Genomic DNA, 13216 nt, shown 5'->3' with positions numbered 1-13216 from the left:
TTTATATATATATTACTTTTATAACTTCTCTTCTTTTTTTTTTCTTTTTTTTATGTATCATGCATGTATGTATGCATTCAAGTGTGTATGTAGAAAATTTTATCTATAAGATGATATAAATTAACTTTGCAATTAGTCTTGAGCTCACAAATAACTATTCCAAAATTCTCTGAGATAAGGGAAATAGCAGATGGATTTGTTTATGGTTTAGGTTTGTATTTTGAGATAATTCCCCAGGCAGGAGAATCCACTGTGTTTTGCATAATTTGTCTCAGAGCCAACTAATATTCAAGGAGAATCAGAGTACAAAGGCTATACTGAGAAAAGAGATTCATTAAAACATTGCCATCCATGAAAAGTTTATTATCATGTTCATATCTGACATTAAGAAAGATTAAAATGGTGATTCCACTTAATACACAATCATCAAGGATTTCATTTTTAGGAGTCAAAAATGGCATGAAGAACCATCTCTAAATTCAGAGGCAGTATCCGTTAAAATAACAATGCAATTATGGAAACTAAAATCTCATATTTATAGAGTACTCCGTATGAATTATGGTTATTTCAACCAAGTCCCATTATGTTTTTATCTCACAAAATACCAACAGGTTTGTAATTACAGCCCTCTAAAGATCAGGTAATTGAGGATGAGAAAGACAAAGCTATTAGCCTAAATCCAAAATGATAGTAAATACTGCACCCAAGATTAAGATTTTTTTTCTTTTATACATTAAGATAAATTTAAATTTCCACCTCTTTCCTATTAAGAATTGGACTGTGTTGATCTGTTTCACACTACTGTTCATCTTTATATCTGACTAATGTCATTAAGACACTTGTCATCAGGTTAGGCTAGTTTGTGCTTCCCAGTGTGCCCTAATTGTAAACTCTCTTGTGGCACATTTCAAAGGAGACAAGTCTGTTGGTGATTGACTAACATCCCAATAGGCAAGATAGACAAAAGGTATCAATTTATTCCAACGTTGTGGTTCACTGATGATGAATTGTCCTAGCATCTGTTTGGGTTTTTGATTAAAATATCCTTCAGCCCATCTGTTTCTACCAGATAGAGAGTTTTCTGCAAAGGAGGAATTTTGAAAACCTTACGCACCTCATTTAACAGTGTAGACATAGAATTAGAGCCCTGAGTTGTTGAATTTTCTGAGAGAAAGCACTTCCTTGTGTCAGTCTAAATGCTTACACAGTTATCACTAAGGCCAGAGTTATATAAATTATGTGAAAGAGTACAATTAATGGGCCACCATATTTCTTAATGAGGAAATCTTGAATTTAAATCATATTGTGGAAAGTGTACTTTCTTAGAATAGGCTATTACAATGCATCGTATAGGAGGTTCCCAATAGATTTTTCCCTTCCCACATTTCAGTCTTCTTAGTCTACCAGTAGCTTCTCTTTAATACAAATAGAGTGTTTGCACTTACTTCATCAGAAAATTTAAATGACCAGTTCTAAATCTATAACCTCTCTTAATTTCTCCCTTATTTGAAAACTAAGTGTTTGATATTGGGCAAGTCAGTTAATATCTTGGTATTTTAATTCATTTACATATAAAATGAGGATCATTATAATTACTTCATAGTAACTACAGGGATTAAGTGAGATAGGATGAATTTATCTCAGGAATGCAAGTTTGGTTTAACATTGAAATATCAATCAGTGTGCTTCAACACAATGAAGAAATAAAGAGAAAAATAGGAGCCTCTCCAAAAATGCTGGAAAAAAAAAAAATTTAACAACTACTCATGAAGAAGGAAGGAGGGAAGGAAGGAAGGAAGAAAGGAAGGAAGGGAGAAAGAGAGAAAGAGAGAAAAAGAAAGAAAGAAAGAAAAGAAAAGAAAAGAAAAGAAAAGAAAAGAAAAGAAAAGAAAAGAAAAGAAAAAAAAGAAAAGAAAAGAAAAGAAAAAAGAAAAGAAAAGAAAAAAGAAAAGAAAAAAGAAAAGAAAAAAGAAAAGAAAAAAGAAAAGAAAAAAGAAAAGAAAAAAGAAAAGAAAAAAGAAAAGAAAAAAGAAAAGAAAAAAGAAAAGAAAAAAGAAAAGAAAAAAGAAAAGAAAAAAGAAAAGAAAAAAGAAAAGAAAAAAGAAAAGAAAAAAGAAAAGAAAAAAGAAAAGAAAAAAGAAAAGAAAAAAGAAAAGAAAAAAGAAAAGAAAAAAGAAAAGAAAAAAGAAAAGAAAAAAGAAAAGAAAAAAGAAAAGAAAAAAGAAAAGAAAAAAGAAAAGAAAAAAGAAAAGAAAAAAGAAAAGAAAAAAGAAAAGAAAAAAGAAAAGAAAAAAGAAAAGAAAAAAGAAAAGAAAAAAGAAAAGAAAAAAGAAAAGAAAAAAGAAAAGAAAAAAGAAAAGAAAAAAGAAAAGAAAAAAGAAAAGAAAAAAGAAAAGAAAAAAGAAAAGAAAAAAGAAAAAAAAAAAAAAAAAAAAAAAAAAAAAAAAAAAGAAAAGAAAAAAGAAAAAAAAAAAGAAAAGAAAAAAGAAAAGAAAAAAGAAAAGAAAAAAGAAAAGAAAAAAGAAAAGAAAAGAAAGTCTAGGACACTAGGGGGCACTTTCTCAGTCTGTAAAGGGGAATCTATGAATAACCTATAGGTCACATTTTGCACTTTTTTTTTAATAGTAAAATGTTGAATGCACCCCCCGCCCCAAACATTGGATACAAGGCAAAGTTTCTATTCTCTCCAAGTTAAGATTGTGGCAGAAATCTTAGCAATTATAATACAGGAGAAAAGTGAAAGAAAACCCTAAAAATTGGAAAGGAAGAGGTAAACCTGCCATTATGTACATGACCCAGTTATTTATATGTAGAAAATCCTAAGGATTCTGTTAAAATATCCTAGATGTCATAGGCAAGTTAATAATTGTTCATGATAAACAAAAAGAGCAATTTTATTTCTATCTACTATTGATTAACATCAAACAAATGGAAAATAAAATATAGAAAAAATACAATAACAACAAAACTAAAAAAAAGATTAAATTTATGAAAGACTTGTGATACATCTACACTGAAAGTTACAGACACTGGTGAAAAATTACAGAAGGTATAAAAAAATAGACTACATTAAATAGAAAACAAGATGTATATTATATCCAACTTGCTATCTGTTCTTTCCAATTTGGTATAAAATTCCAGCTAAAAATTTCTGCTATAAAAATCCAACAGTTTTTGGAGAAATTGACAAGATAAATGTAAAAAAACTAGAATAGCCAACATAATCTTGATTTAAAAAGGCATGTTATTTGATTTCAAAGACTTCCTATAAGTGTTTAAGACAGTGTAATTTTGTCATACTAATCCACAACCAGTGCTTGGAACAGATTAGAAAGTTTAAAAATTGATACATATTTATGTAATCACCTTATTTTTGACAAAACTGCCAGGAAATTTTAATGCGAAAAAGAAAGCCTCTATAAATTGTGCTAGAACAACTGTATTGTTGAAAAAGGAATAAAAAGCCCTCCATCTTACTTCACACAATACCTAAAATTAATTTGAGGTGAATTACAGACGTAAAATCTTTTAGTATAAGCTTCTAGAGAGAAGCAGAAGGAAACCTTTATGACTTTGAGGTAAACAAAATATTCTAAAGTAAAAAAAAACCCAAAAACTCCTAACTCTCAAAGGAAAATTGACAAATTATGTTTCATCAAACCTCAAAAGTTTGCTTATAAAAGAAACCATTCAGAAAGCAAGAATAGAAGCCAAAGACTAGAAGAAAGCGTTATATGTTTTATTTATGTATCTTTATGTTATATAAAGTTGCATTATTATATCTATTGTATATAGAAATTATGTTATGTATTACATACATTGTTATATGTAGGAAATATATAGAAATTATTTTTATCTATCATACATATTATCTTCTAGTTTGTTGTCTAGTTTCTCATTTATTTTCTCATATATACATATAAAATTATTATCAAAACATATAAAGAATTCACACAAATCAATATTATGGCACAAATCTAATAAACAAGGAATAGTACAGACACTTCACAAAAGATCAATAGTCAATAAGCACACGTGAATTTTCTCCATGTTAGTTGTCAAGGAAATGCAAATTAAACTGAGAGACACCACACTCACTACAATAGGCAAAAGATTTTTAAATACAGATAAATTCAAGAGTGTGGAGCAACTGGAGTTCCTATATATTGTTGGTGGGATATGTCAAATTCTATTACTGTTTTGGAAAATGTTTTAACAGTTCCTTTAAAGTTAGGCAGAAACTTCGCCTATGTCCCAGAAATTCCTGTCTAAGATATTTACCCAAGTGAAATATAAATATATGTCTACAAAACTTGACTTACAGGAGAATGTTTATATCAACTTTATTTATAATAGCCTCATAGCTATATATTGACCGAATGCCTATCAATATGAAAAAAGTATAGTAGAGTCATGTAATAAATATAAATGGACTACTGATGCGTGTAAGCCATAAATGAAAAAAGAAATAACTATTTTAAAATAGGATATAATTGATTAAATTTTAGATTATATTTAAATAGTTATTACATAATCCTATTTTCAAGGAAAATATATATCTGGGCTTTGATTGTTCAAGGGTCAAAATTTCCAGAACCTTTATCATTCATGTCAGTATCCCCTGGATTATCAGTGCTTTAACAGCCTTCTTAAAGTGTCATTCCCATTGATAGGTTACCCCAGGCACAGTTTGACTCACACAGAAAGAGGAAACCATCACTTTCCTCTGTCTGGACATTATGTTTCTAAGAGTGAACTCTTATATTCCATTATCTTTTGTTGGGTAACCTTATCAAACTGTACCCTTTAGTTGGTTCTTAGAAGCCTTTAAGTTTTATAATCAACTTCATGAATCTCTGAGGAGGAAAGTATTTGTTTTACTCTACAAAGTCTTACTTTTGAGAACAAAAGCCCAAAATTATCCCATAAGCTATGAGTTAGAAAATATTGTTTAAGTATGTACAAGCCAGCTCTCCAGCCCTAGACTTGTACAAATATTTTAGAGACTGCAGTACAAAAGAGGGTAAGGAAATGAAGCAAGAAATTTAGAGCCTGAAAGTGGTCTAAGAAGTTGCCCTGAGCTCATGGCAGTCATTTGGAACCCTCCAATTAATGAACTCTAAGAAAAATTGGTGCATAGATAGTATTTGTATCTTTTCATCTTTAAATCAGCGCTGTCAGCCTTGTGGGTAATCTTGACATTACGAAAACAATGCTACTAATAGAATAATGATTTTCCATGTGAGCATCCACTGACAGAGAAGGTAGGAAGCAGCTTCAGGGAGCCTCCAAGGACAATGAAAAATACAGGAATGTACTATTCCCATTTCTTTAGAAGGGTTAGAGAAAGTAGTAAAACTGAACAAGCTCTTAGATTCTTCAGTGGTCTCCTGGTCCTGATGAGAGGACATGAGAGACAAACACAGCTTGGACATGGTGAGAAAGACCAGAACAGAAAACAATGATGCCCCAGAGTCTGAGGAGATAGTGTTTCTTGGTAGATATCACACCAGGACGTGTGCTGGTGTGCTACAGAATGACTGCAGAATGCTACAGAATGACTGCAAGCACTTAATCTTCTCCATAATGTTATTGTAATAATGCTGCAAAACCTCCTCAGGTCTTAGATACATGCTTGAAAGGAGAACAGGAAGGGGTTGGTAGAAATTCTCTGTTGAATAAATCTAAGTAAAAACACTGAGGTAACAAATTTTACTTGGCCTTAGCTACATTAAGCTTTCCGTATTGAGCAAGTAAAAGATACAAGATACAATTAAAGTTTACTTATCAAATAATAGCTTGGGTTTTTGTACATATGCAGTTTTTGGCATCATATCGGTTTCCCAGTGGATTTTGAGGATTTGGAACTCTAATAAACTTTTGAGCTTCAGTTTCCTTTCTGGTAAAATGGGAATAACAAAACCTAGCTCAAATTGGGCAAAATAATGTACTATACATTAGGCAAGATTTCAGTTGGGTGAAAAACAATATCTAAATCTCAGTGACCTGATACAATACAATTCCATCTCTTGTTCATGCCACATGTTTCACATTGGTTGGCAGACAGATGCGGGGGGAGTGGTGAATGAGGGTTCTGTCATATTTTAGGTTCACCATATGAAATACATGTACTGAGTGGCATATGTTAATTCTATTTACAGCCCAATGACCAGAATTGGTCATATGGCTCTGACCAGTGTAAGGAGATTGGGACATGTAAGCTCTATGTTCCTGGAAAAAGAATTAATCAAATAAAAGGAGCACAAATAATTTCAACCATAAAGATTATGTGAAATAGTGCACGGACAAAGGTATAGTACTATTACTGCCACAAATAGCCTCAAAAAAGTATAGCAACTTATTTTTTTTAAAAAGGATTTCATAAATTGTGTTAGTATTCTTCATTCCTTTTATGGCATTTTAGGCTTTGAAAGGTAGCTTGGTGTAGCCAAAACTTTGGATTCAGTGGTAGGTCTGGGTTCTAGTCATGGATATGTAACTAGTTTTTTGACTGTAGAAAAATTCTTCAATGTTCCTGTGTCATATTTTTCAATTAATCAAATTTTATTAAACATTCTCTTACAAAGTTCTTTCCAATTTAAGATTATCTTTAATTATGTATCCTTATAGACTGACTAGATGTAACCATTCAGTAGCCAAAGTTTAGAAAGTGAATTTTGCTTTTTTAATTTGTCCTCTGTAGACAGCATCACATTTACCATTCAAATCTTGGCCCAAAAATATATGAAGAAAATATTAAAGTATTATTCAGTTAATTATGAACACTGAAATCTGCAAGAGAAAACCAGTCCTTAAAGTGGTTGGTGTTAGCTGGATGGCATACAATGGACATTTATAATTAAAAACAGAAGAGATTTAATTATCCCACAAGATTTAAAATGTTCCTTTAAAATAAATAAATAAATAAATAAATAAATACATAAATAAATAAATAAATAAAATGTTCCTTTAGACAAAAAGAAAAGGTAGCTTTATTCTTTTTTTTTTTTTTTTTAAGATTTTATTTATTCATTCGACAGAGATAGAGACAGCCAGAGAGAGAGGGAACACAAGCAGGGGGAGTGGGAGAGGAAGAAGCAGGCTCATAGCAGAGGAGCCTGATGTGGGGCTTGATCCCATAACGCCGGGATCACGCCCTGAGCCGAAGGCAGACGCTTAACCGCTGTGCCACCCAGGCGCCCCAAGGTAGCTTTATTCTTAATCTTGCTTCAAACTATTTTCCACTCTAACTTACAATTCAGATTCAGTGGATTGTCTGTTTTAGCCTTTAGGTGAGGAATGGTATTCAGAACACACCCAGATTAAATATTTCTTTCTGAAGAATTTATAGTGCTGACCTTAAGCCCAGGAATCTCTTTAGGGAAGAGCCTTCTGGGAGAAACCATTGTCCAGTAGAAGGCAAGATAAAGTCATGATCTCTCTTCATTTGATTAGATTTGGCCCCTACTTTCAGGTTTGGAGAAATTATTTAATATTTCACGTTTTCATGGCAGACAAAATTGGATGGATCCCTGAATTATAGTTTAGGAATGAGTAGTGATATTGGAATAAGAAAATTCATATTCAACATTAAGTATGGCATTGTTTATGTTTGATATCCAGCAAGTATTTAAAGTCTCTTGGTCTCAGTTTCTATAGCAGGTAAAATAGCTTAATAAAGTTCCAATATTGTTGAAAATATTAGATGTAAAGATATTGTATAAACCATAAACCACTGCGCAATTTAGAGTTTTATTTTTCCTCCTTGCATTTAGCTTAGGGTTTGGTATAAAATCTTAATCAATACATGGTGTCTGACTGTATGGACATGTCAGATGATGATTAATGCTTTGGGAAGCAAATTATGAATTTGAGGGTAACTGGAGAGTCAGAGCCCACTCTGAATTCAGGTCCTCTATATGGAAAAACTGGGCCTTATTCCTATTAAAATTTACATGAGGTGATTTTTTTGGGGGGTTCAGTGATGTTTGCAGTAAAGTTACTGGGTGATGTTTAAAGTGATTAATTATATTTTTAGTGTGCAACTTTAGCCCAAATCCAGGCACATTTACCCTTCTACAAAGTTGTGTTCAAATTGAAACTTACACTAAATTTCCACTATGTCCCTTAAGTGATATATAAATGTAGCCTATGTTCCTTATTCAGGCAGTTAGCTAGCTATGTTTAAGTTTTTGCTAGTTCATGTTGGAGTGGAGAGAAAGAAGGATGGAAATTAAAGTAAAAACTGATAGAGAATGTGAAAGAAAACAAGATCATGCTGATGAGGGAACAGAAGGCAAGCTGAGGACAAAGCAGAAGCTCACACCCTGCAACCCCCCCACCCCCTGCCATGGGATGTATGCAACATTCCTCAGGCACTCCTGGCTGCCCTAAAGGACAACAAAACAGTCCTTACTACCTACAGCCCATTGACAAGTCCTTGAAGCAGGCATGGTGACATTCCTCTAGGAACTCAGCTGCCTCGATGTCAATACTCTGCTAAGGGCAAAAGGCAGTCCTGGCCTGATCCCCTCCCCTCCACCAAGATCCTGTAAGTCTACTTTAACGTATAAAAATTCCTTTGGAAACTTCCTACGCTATCCCTAGCCCCCTCCCCACTTGAGGGTATAAAATAAGCCATTCCTCACAACCCTGGGGCAGCAGCTCTTTCTGCCCACGGGTCCTCATCCCAAGGTGATGAGGTTGGGGAATATAGGTGAGGTTCAGTGGAGTGGAGTCTGGAGCCGACGACCAAGAAAGAATTCTTGAGGCGTCTTTGGTGCAAAATTGGTGGTTTATTAAAGCACAGGGACAGGAACTGTGGGCAGAAAGAGCTGCTGCCCCAGATTGTGAGAGGTGGCTGATTATATACCATGGGGTTGGGGGAGGTGAGGAAAAAGGGAGTCTGAGAAAGCACTTTCATATGTCAAAGAAAACTCACAGGATATTGGAGGCCCTGCTATTGTCAAGCCAAGGCTGTCCACACTATCACTGTGTCCTTATCAATGAGCTGCAGGTCCTTTCCTTAGTTTTAGGGCAGCCAGGAGTGCCGAGGAATGTTGCATACATGGCGGGGGAGGGTGCAGGGTGTCAGCTTCTGCTTTGTCTTCAGCCAGCCTTCTATTGCCTCATCAGGAGCAAGACATTTTGCTGATTTTTCACCCCTGCTCTCCTAATGGGAAGGCACATAGAAGTGGCTCAGTAAATCTTGGTGATTCAATGAAAGAAGGACAAGGAAAATAATTGGTTAGGAGAGTGCAGAAAAAGTGGGATGCAAGGAGTAAGATAATGAAGAAAAATAAATAAATAAAGAGAAGAGCTAGGAAATACAAAGTAAAGTGAGGCAACCAGTGGGCTATTGGGAGAAATAACATGAGGGGAGAAATTCAGTTGTTTTCTCTGCAGCCCAGAAGGGGGGGGAGAATAAATAGAACCAAAGCAGGACTCATTTTGTCTACATTACAATCACTAACTTCTAAAGCCTTCCAACAAGAATATGCTACCTCAAGAAGTGGGGATGATGTAGGAAACAAAAGCAAAAGAATTTCCTTGCTATTTGCAGCGCATTGACAGGTCCTTGAAACAGACAGAGTGACCTTCCTCTGGGAGTTCAGCTGCCTGGATATTGACACTTTGCTAAAGGCAAAAGGCAATGTTAGCCGACCCCCCAGGATCCTGTGAGTCTACTTTAAACATATAGAAGTTCCTTTGGACATTTCCTTTATCTCTACCCCCTAAGATGTACATTGGCAGTCATCCTCCAAGCATATGACCCACTGATATACATCTGAAGGGTCTCATGACTGTGTTTTTACTAAACAGTAACAAATGACCTTTTCCTGATAGCTAGCCGCCTCAGGGTCCTGGAAACCTTGTTTCCAAAGTACACAGGAGGCTAGTGCTGTCCCTAACCCCCTCCCAACTTGAAAGTATATAATCAATCACTCCTCAAGAACCCTGTGCAGCTCTTTCTGCCCATGGGTCCTGTCCCCTGTGTTTTAATAAAACCACCTTTTTGCCCTGAAGACTCTCAAGAATTCCTTCTTGACCGGTTGCTCTAAGCCCCAACACTTCTGCATCAGACTTCTCAGCCCCCAGGGTTGTATAACAATATTAGTCGGCGTGTTCTAAAAGGAATGCAAGGGTTCAATCAGTGTCCTTGAATTTGAAGGTAACTGGAGATTTAGAGTCTACTCTGAATGCAGGTTCCCTACATAGAAAATGAATAAAATTATATTAACATTTTTATATATTTTAAATTCACTTAATTCTATGAGAATGGAAGATGGAAGGTTTAGAGTGTACTGTGAGAGAGTTGGAGAAAAATGAAGGGTAGACTCAGTTATACTTTCCTTTTTCACTTACCAGGAAGAAGATGAAGATTAGAGAAAGCCAGGAAGGACAGGTATCCTCTAGCTTTTCCACAAAGGATTGTGCCTTCCTCTGTCTTGCTTAAACTAAGTTGTGGCATTTGAAATAAAACATTAGGCAGATCTTTGTCACTAATAATATTTTTATTACATTTAATTCCTCAAATATTGTTTCTTCCAATTATTTTGTAAACTACATGAGTTATGTGAAAATCAGATATTTTATATTATAGAATAACATTAAATTATAAGAATATTCATTTTGTGATAAAGGGATAAATATGTTGCTTATTTAATTAAAGAATCGAAATATTCTGCCTAAAGGCATTCTTGTGTAGTTTTATCATTTTCAAAGATGAAAAAATGAAATATTAATCAAACTTCCACTACCCTCTTTTATTACAGTTTAAAAAATATAGCCACACTTCTTCTGCCCTTGCCTAGAGGAAGTATGTTAATAAGAGCAACCTACTTCGATTATAAATCAAGAGACAAATATCATACTGCACTGCAATGCTCAATATAATTTTAGATTTAAGAAAGAAACTTAGATTAAAATTTACATAATAATTAGCATACAAAGCATAGATGACACCAGGATGGCGGCTTTTTGCTAGAAAGTAATTTTGAACATCAATAAAAAATAAATAATATACTCATATAAAATGGCCAGCTTCAAAATAAAATGCTTATGAAGATATATAAAGAGAATATAGCACAAAATATTATAAATTAAGATTGTCTGAAATTAGGAGAAATTTTTTGTACCTAGATATAAGTTTAATGGAGCAAAATATATAAAATGAAAATGACAAATTCTAAGAAATTTCCAGTCACAATGTATTTCATCATATGAAAGAAAATATAAAGTTGTTGTTTTGTTTTGTTTTGTTTTGTTTTTTCTTTATGCATTGTCCATGCTCTGACTCTGAAGCCTAACATTTCTATTAGGGAGAAAAGAATTGGGAAATTTTCACAGAGACATAGTATATATTTAGGTAACTTCACCTTCAGTTTTTTTTAAAGATCTATTTACCAATTATTTTAAAAGAGAGTGAGAGAGAGTGCACGTGTGCAAGAGCGAACGGTGGGGGGAGGGTTTGGGGAGAAGCAGAGGGAAAGAGAGAGGAGAGACTCTCAAGCAGACTCCCCGCTAAGCACAGAGCCTGACATGGGGCTTGATCCCACGGCCCCAAGATCATGGCCTGAGCTGAAATCAAGGGTCGGATGGTCAACTGTCGGAGCCACCCAGGCACCCCCCTTCACCTTCAGTTAGATGCTGAATCTCTGTTCCAACATGATTTCAGTCCCCGTGTCTTCTCTATGATACAGTCGTAAAAGTTACCTCTTCCTGACTTCTGTTTCATGTCTGCCTTTCCTATGTGTTTTAGCCTGGGCCATGTAAGAGGGGGAAACACACAAACATGAGTTGTGTGTGCTTTTAGAAACACTAGGATATGCTCTGTACTTCTTTTATATCCTATCTGACCATCTCTGCATTCAAAGACCAGGAAGGCTAAAAGCCTCAGTCGGGAAGCAGAGACCTGCAGAATTTGTACTGTCCGCCTATGATAGAGATATTGAAATGGGAGCAGAGTCAGCAAGAACCCTGATTGAAGTGGGTTCTGGAAATGGAAGATTTTTATGTGATCTGCCCAATAGATACATATACATATCTATCTATCTATCTATCTATCTATCTATCTATCTATATATTATATAGAATCAGGAAATTGAGTAGGAGAGGATTTAGAAATCCAGCAGATCAGTCTATCGGTTGACAAATGCCTGCAAAACAAAACAAAACAAAACAAAACAAAACAAAAAACAGATAAGGTTCCCTGAAGAGTAATTTTCCTTTAGATTTCCAAGAGATTTTATTCAGTACCCAAGTACAAAGATAACAGAACCATGGCCAATCCACATGCTCTTTCTTTTCATTTTAAGGATTAGTACAGAAAGAGGGGGGGAAAAAGTCAGTTTTGACCCCAAGGGGATAAATGTTTCAGCAGAAGAGAAAAAGACCATAGCTCATATAACCCTAAAGAAGAACACACTTTTCAATATGTCTGAAATGATTAACCCTAAGAGACAAAGGACATGTTTACACATGATTTGACATCCTTAATGGGATACAACAAATATACAGCCTCTGGGAAAAAAAAAAACATGAAAGAAATAAGGTCAAGGCAGAAAGAAATAAATGGAAAACAGCATAAAATGTAGGAATAGTTGAGGTGAAATGGAACCAGGTGAGATTAAAATATTAAAAAAAATAAACTTACAATAGCAACATTAAAATGTAGTGTTGAAGTATATTGACAGAGACAAAGATCAAATGTTATGTGCAAGTTAATTTGTTAATCTCTCCCAACTATAGTTGAAAATAAAGATGAATGCAGTGATGTTAAAATATATGAAAGGCAGAGATGGAGATCCTGTCCAGATTGTTTCTGGTGCTGTGCAGTAGCCCGGAGATACAGAAGTGAACAAGAGAGAAGTGGTCCCATTTTTCCTATCATAAGGTAATATTGCTTTATTTATGATTATGGGACAAATATGTTTACTATAAGAGTTTCAATAATGTGGGGTGCCTGGGTGGCTCAGTCGGTTAAGGGTTTGACTCTTGATTTCAGCTCAAGTTCTGATCTCAGGGTTGTCAGATCAAGCCCCATGTTGGGCTTCATGCTTAGCTCAGGGTCTGCTTGAGATTCTCTCCCTCTCTCTCTGCCCTTCTCCCCGCTTGGGTTCAGTCTTTCTCTCTCTCTCTCTCTCTCTCAAACAAATAAATACATCTTTAGAAGTTTCAATAATGAATAAAAATGTACATTTCATCTCTGATATTT

This window comes from Ursus maritimus, unplaced genomic scaffold (assembly GCF_017311325.1).
Source record: "Ursus maritimus isolate PB19 unplaced genomic scaffold, ASM1731132v1 scaffold_6, whole genome shotgun sequence".
Lineage (NCBI taxonomy): Eukaryota > Metazoa > Chordata > Mammalia > Carnivora > Ursidae > Ursus > Ursus maritimus.
The sequence above is the reverse complement of the archived record's forward strand: the minus strand, read 5'-3'. Positions refer to the sequence as shown.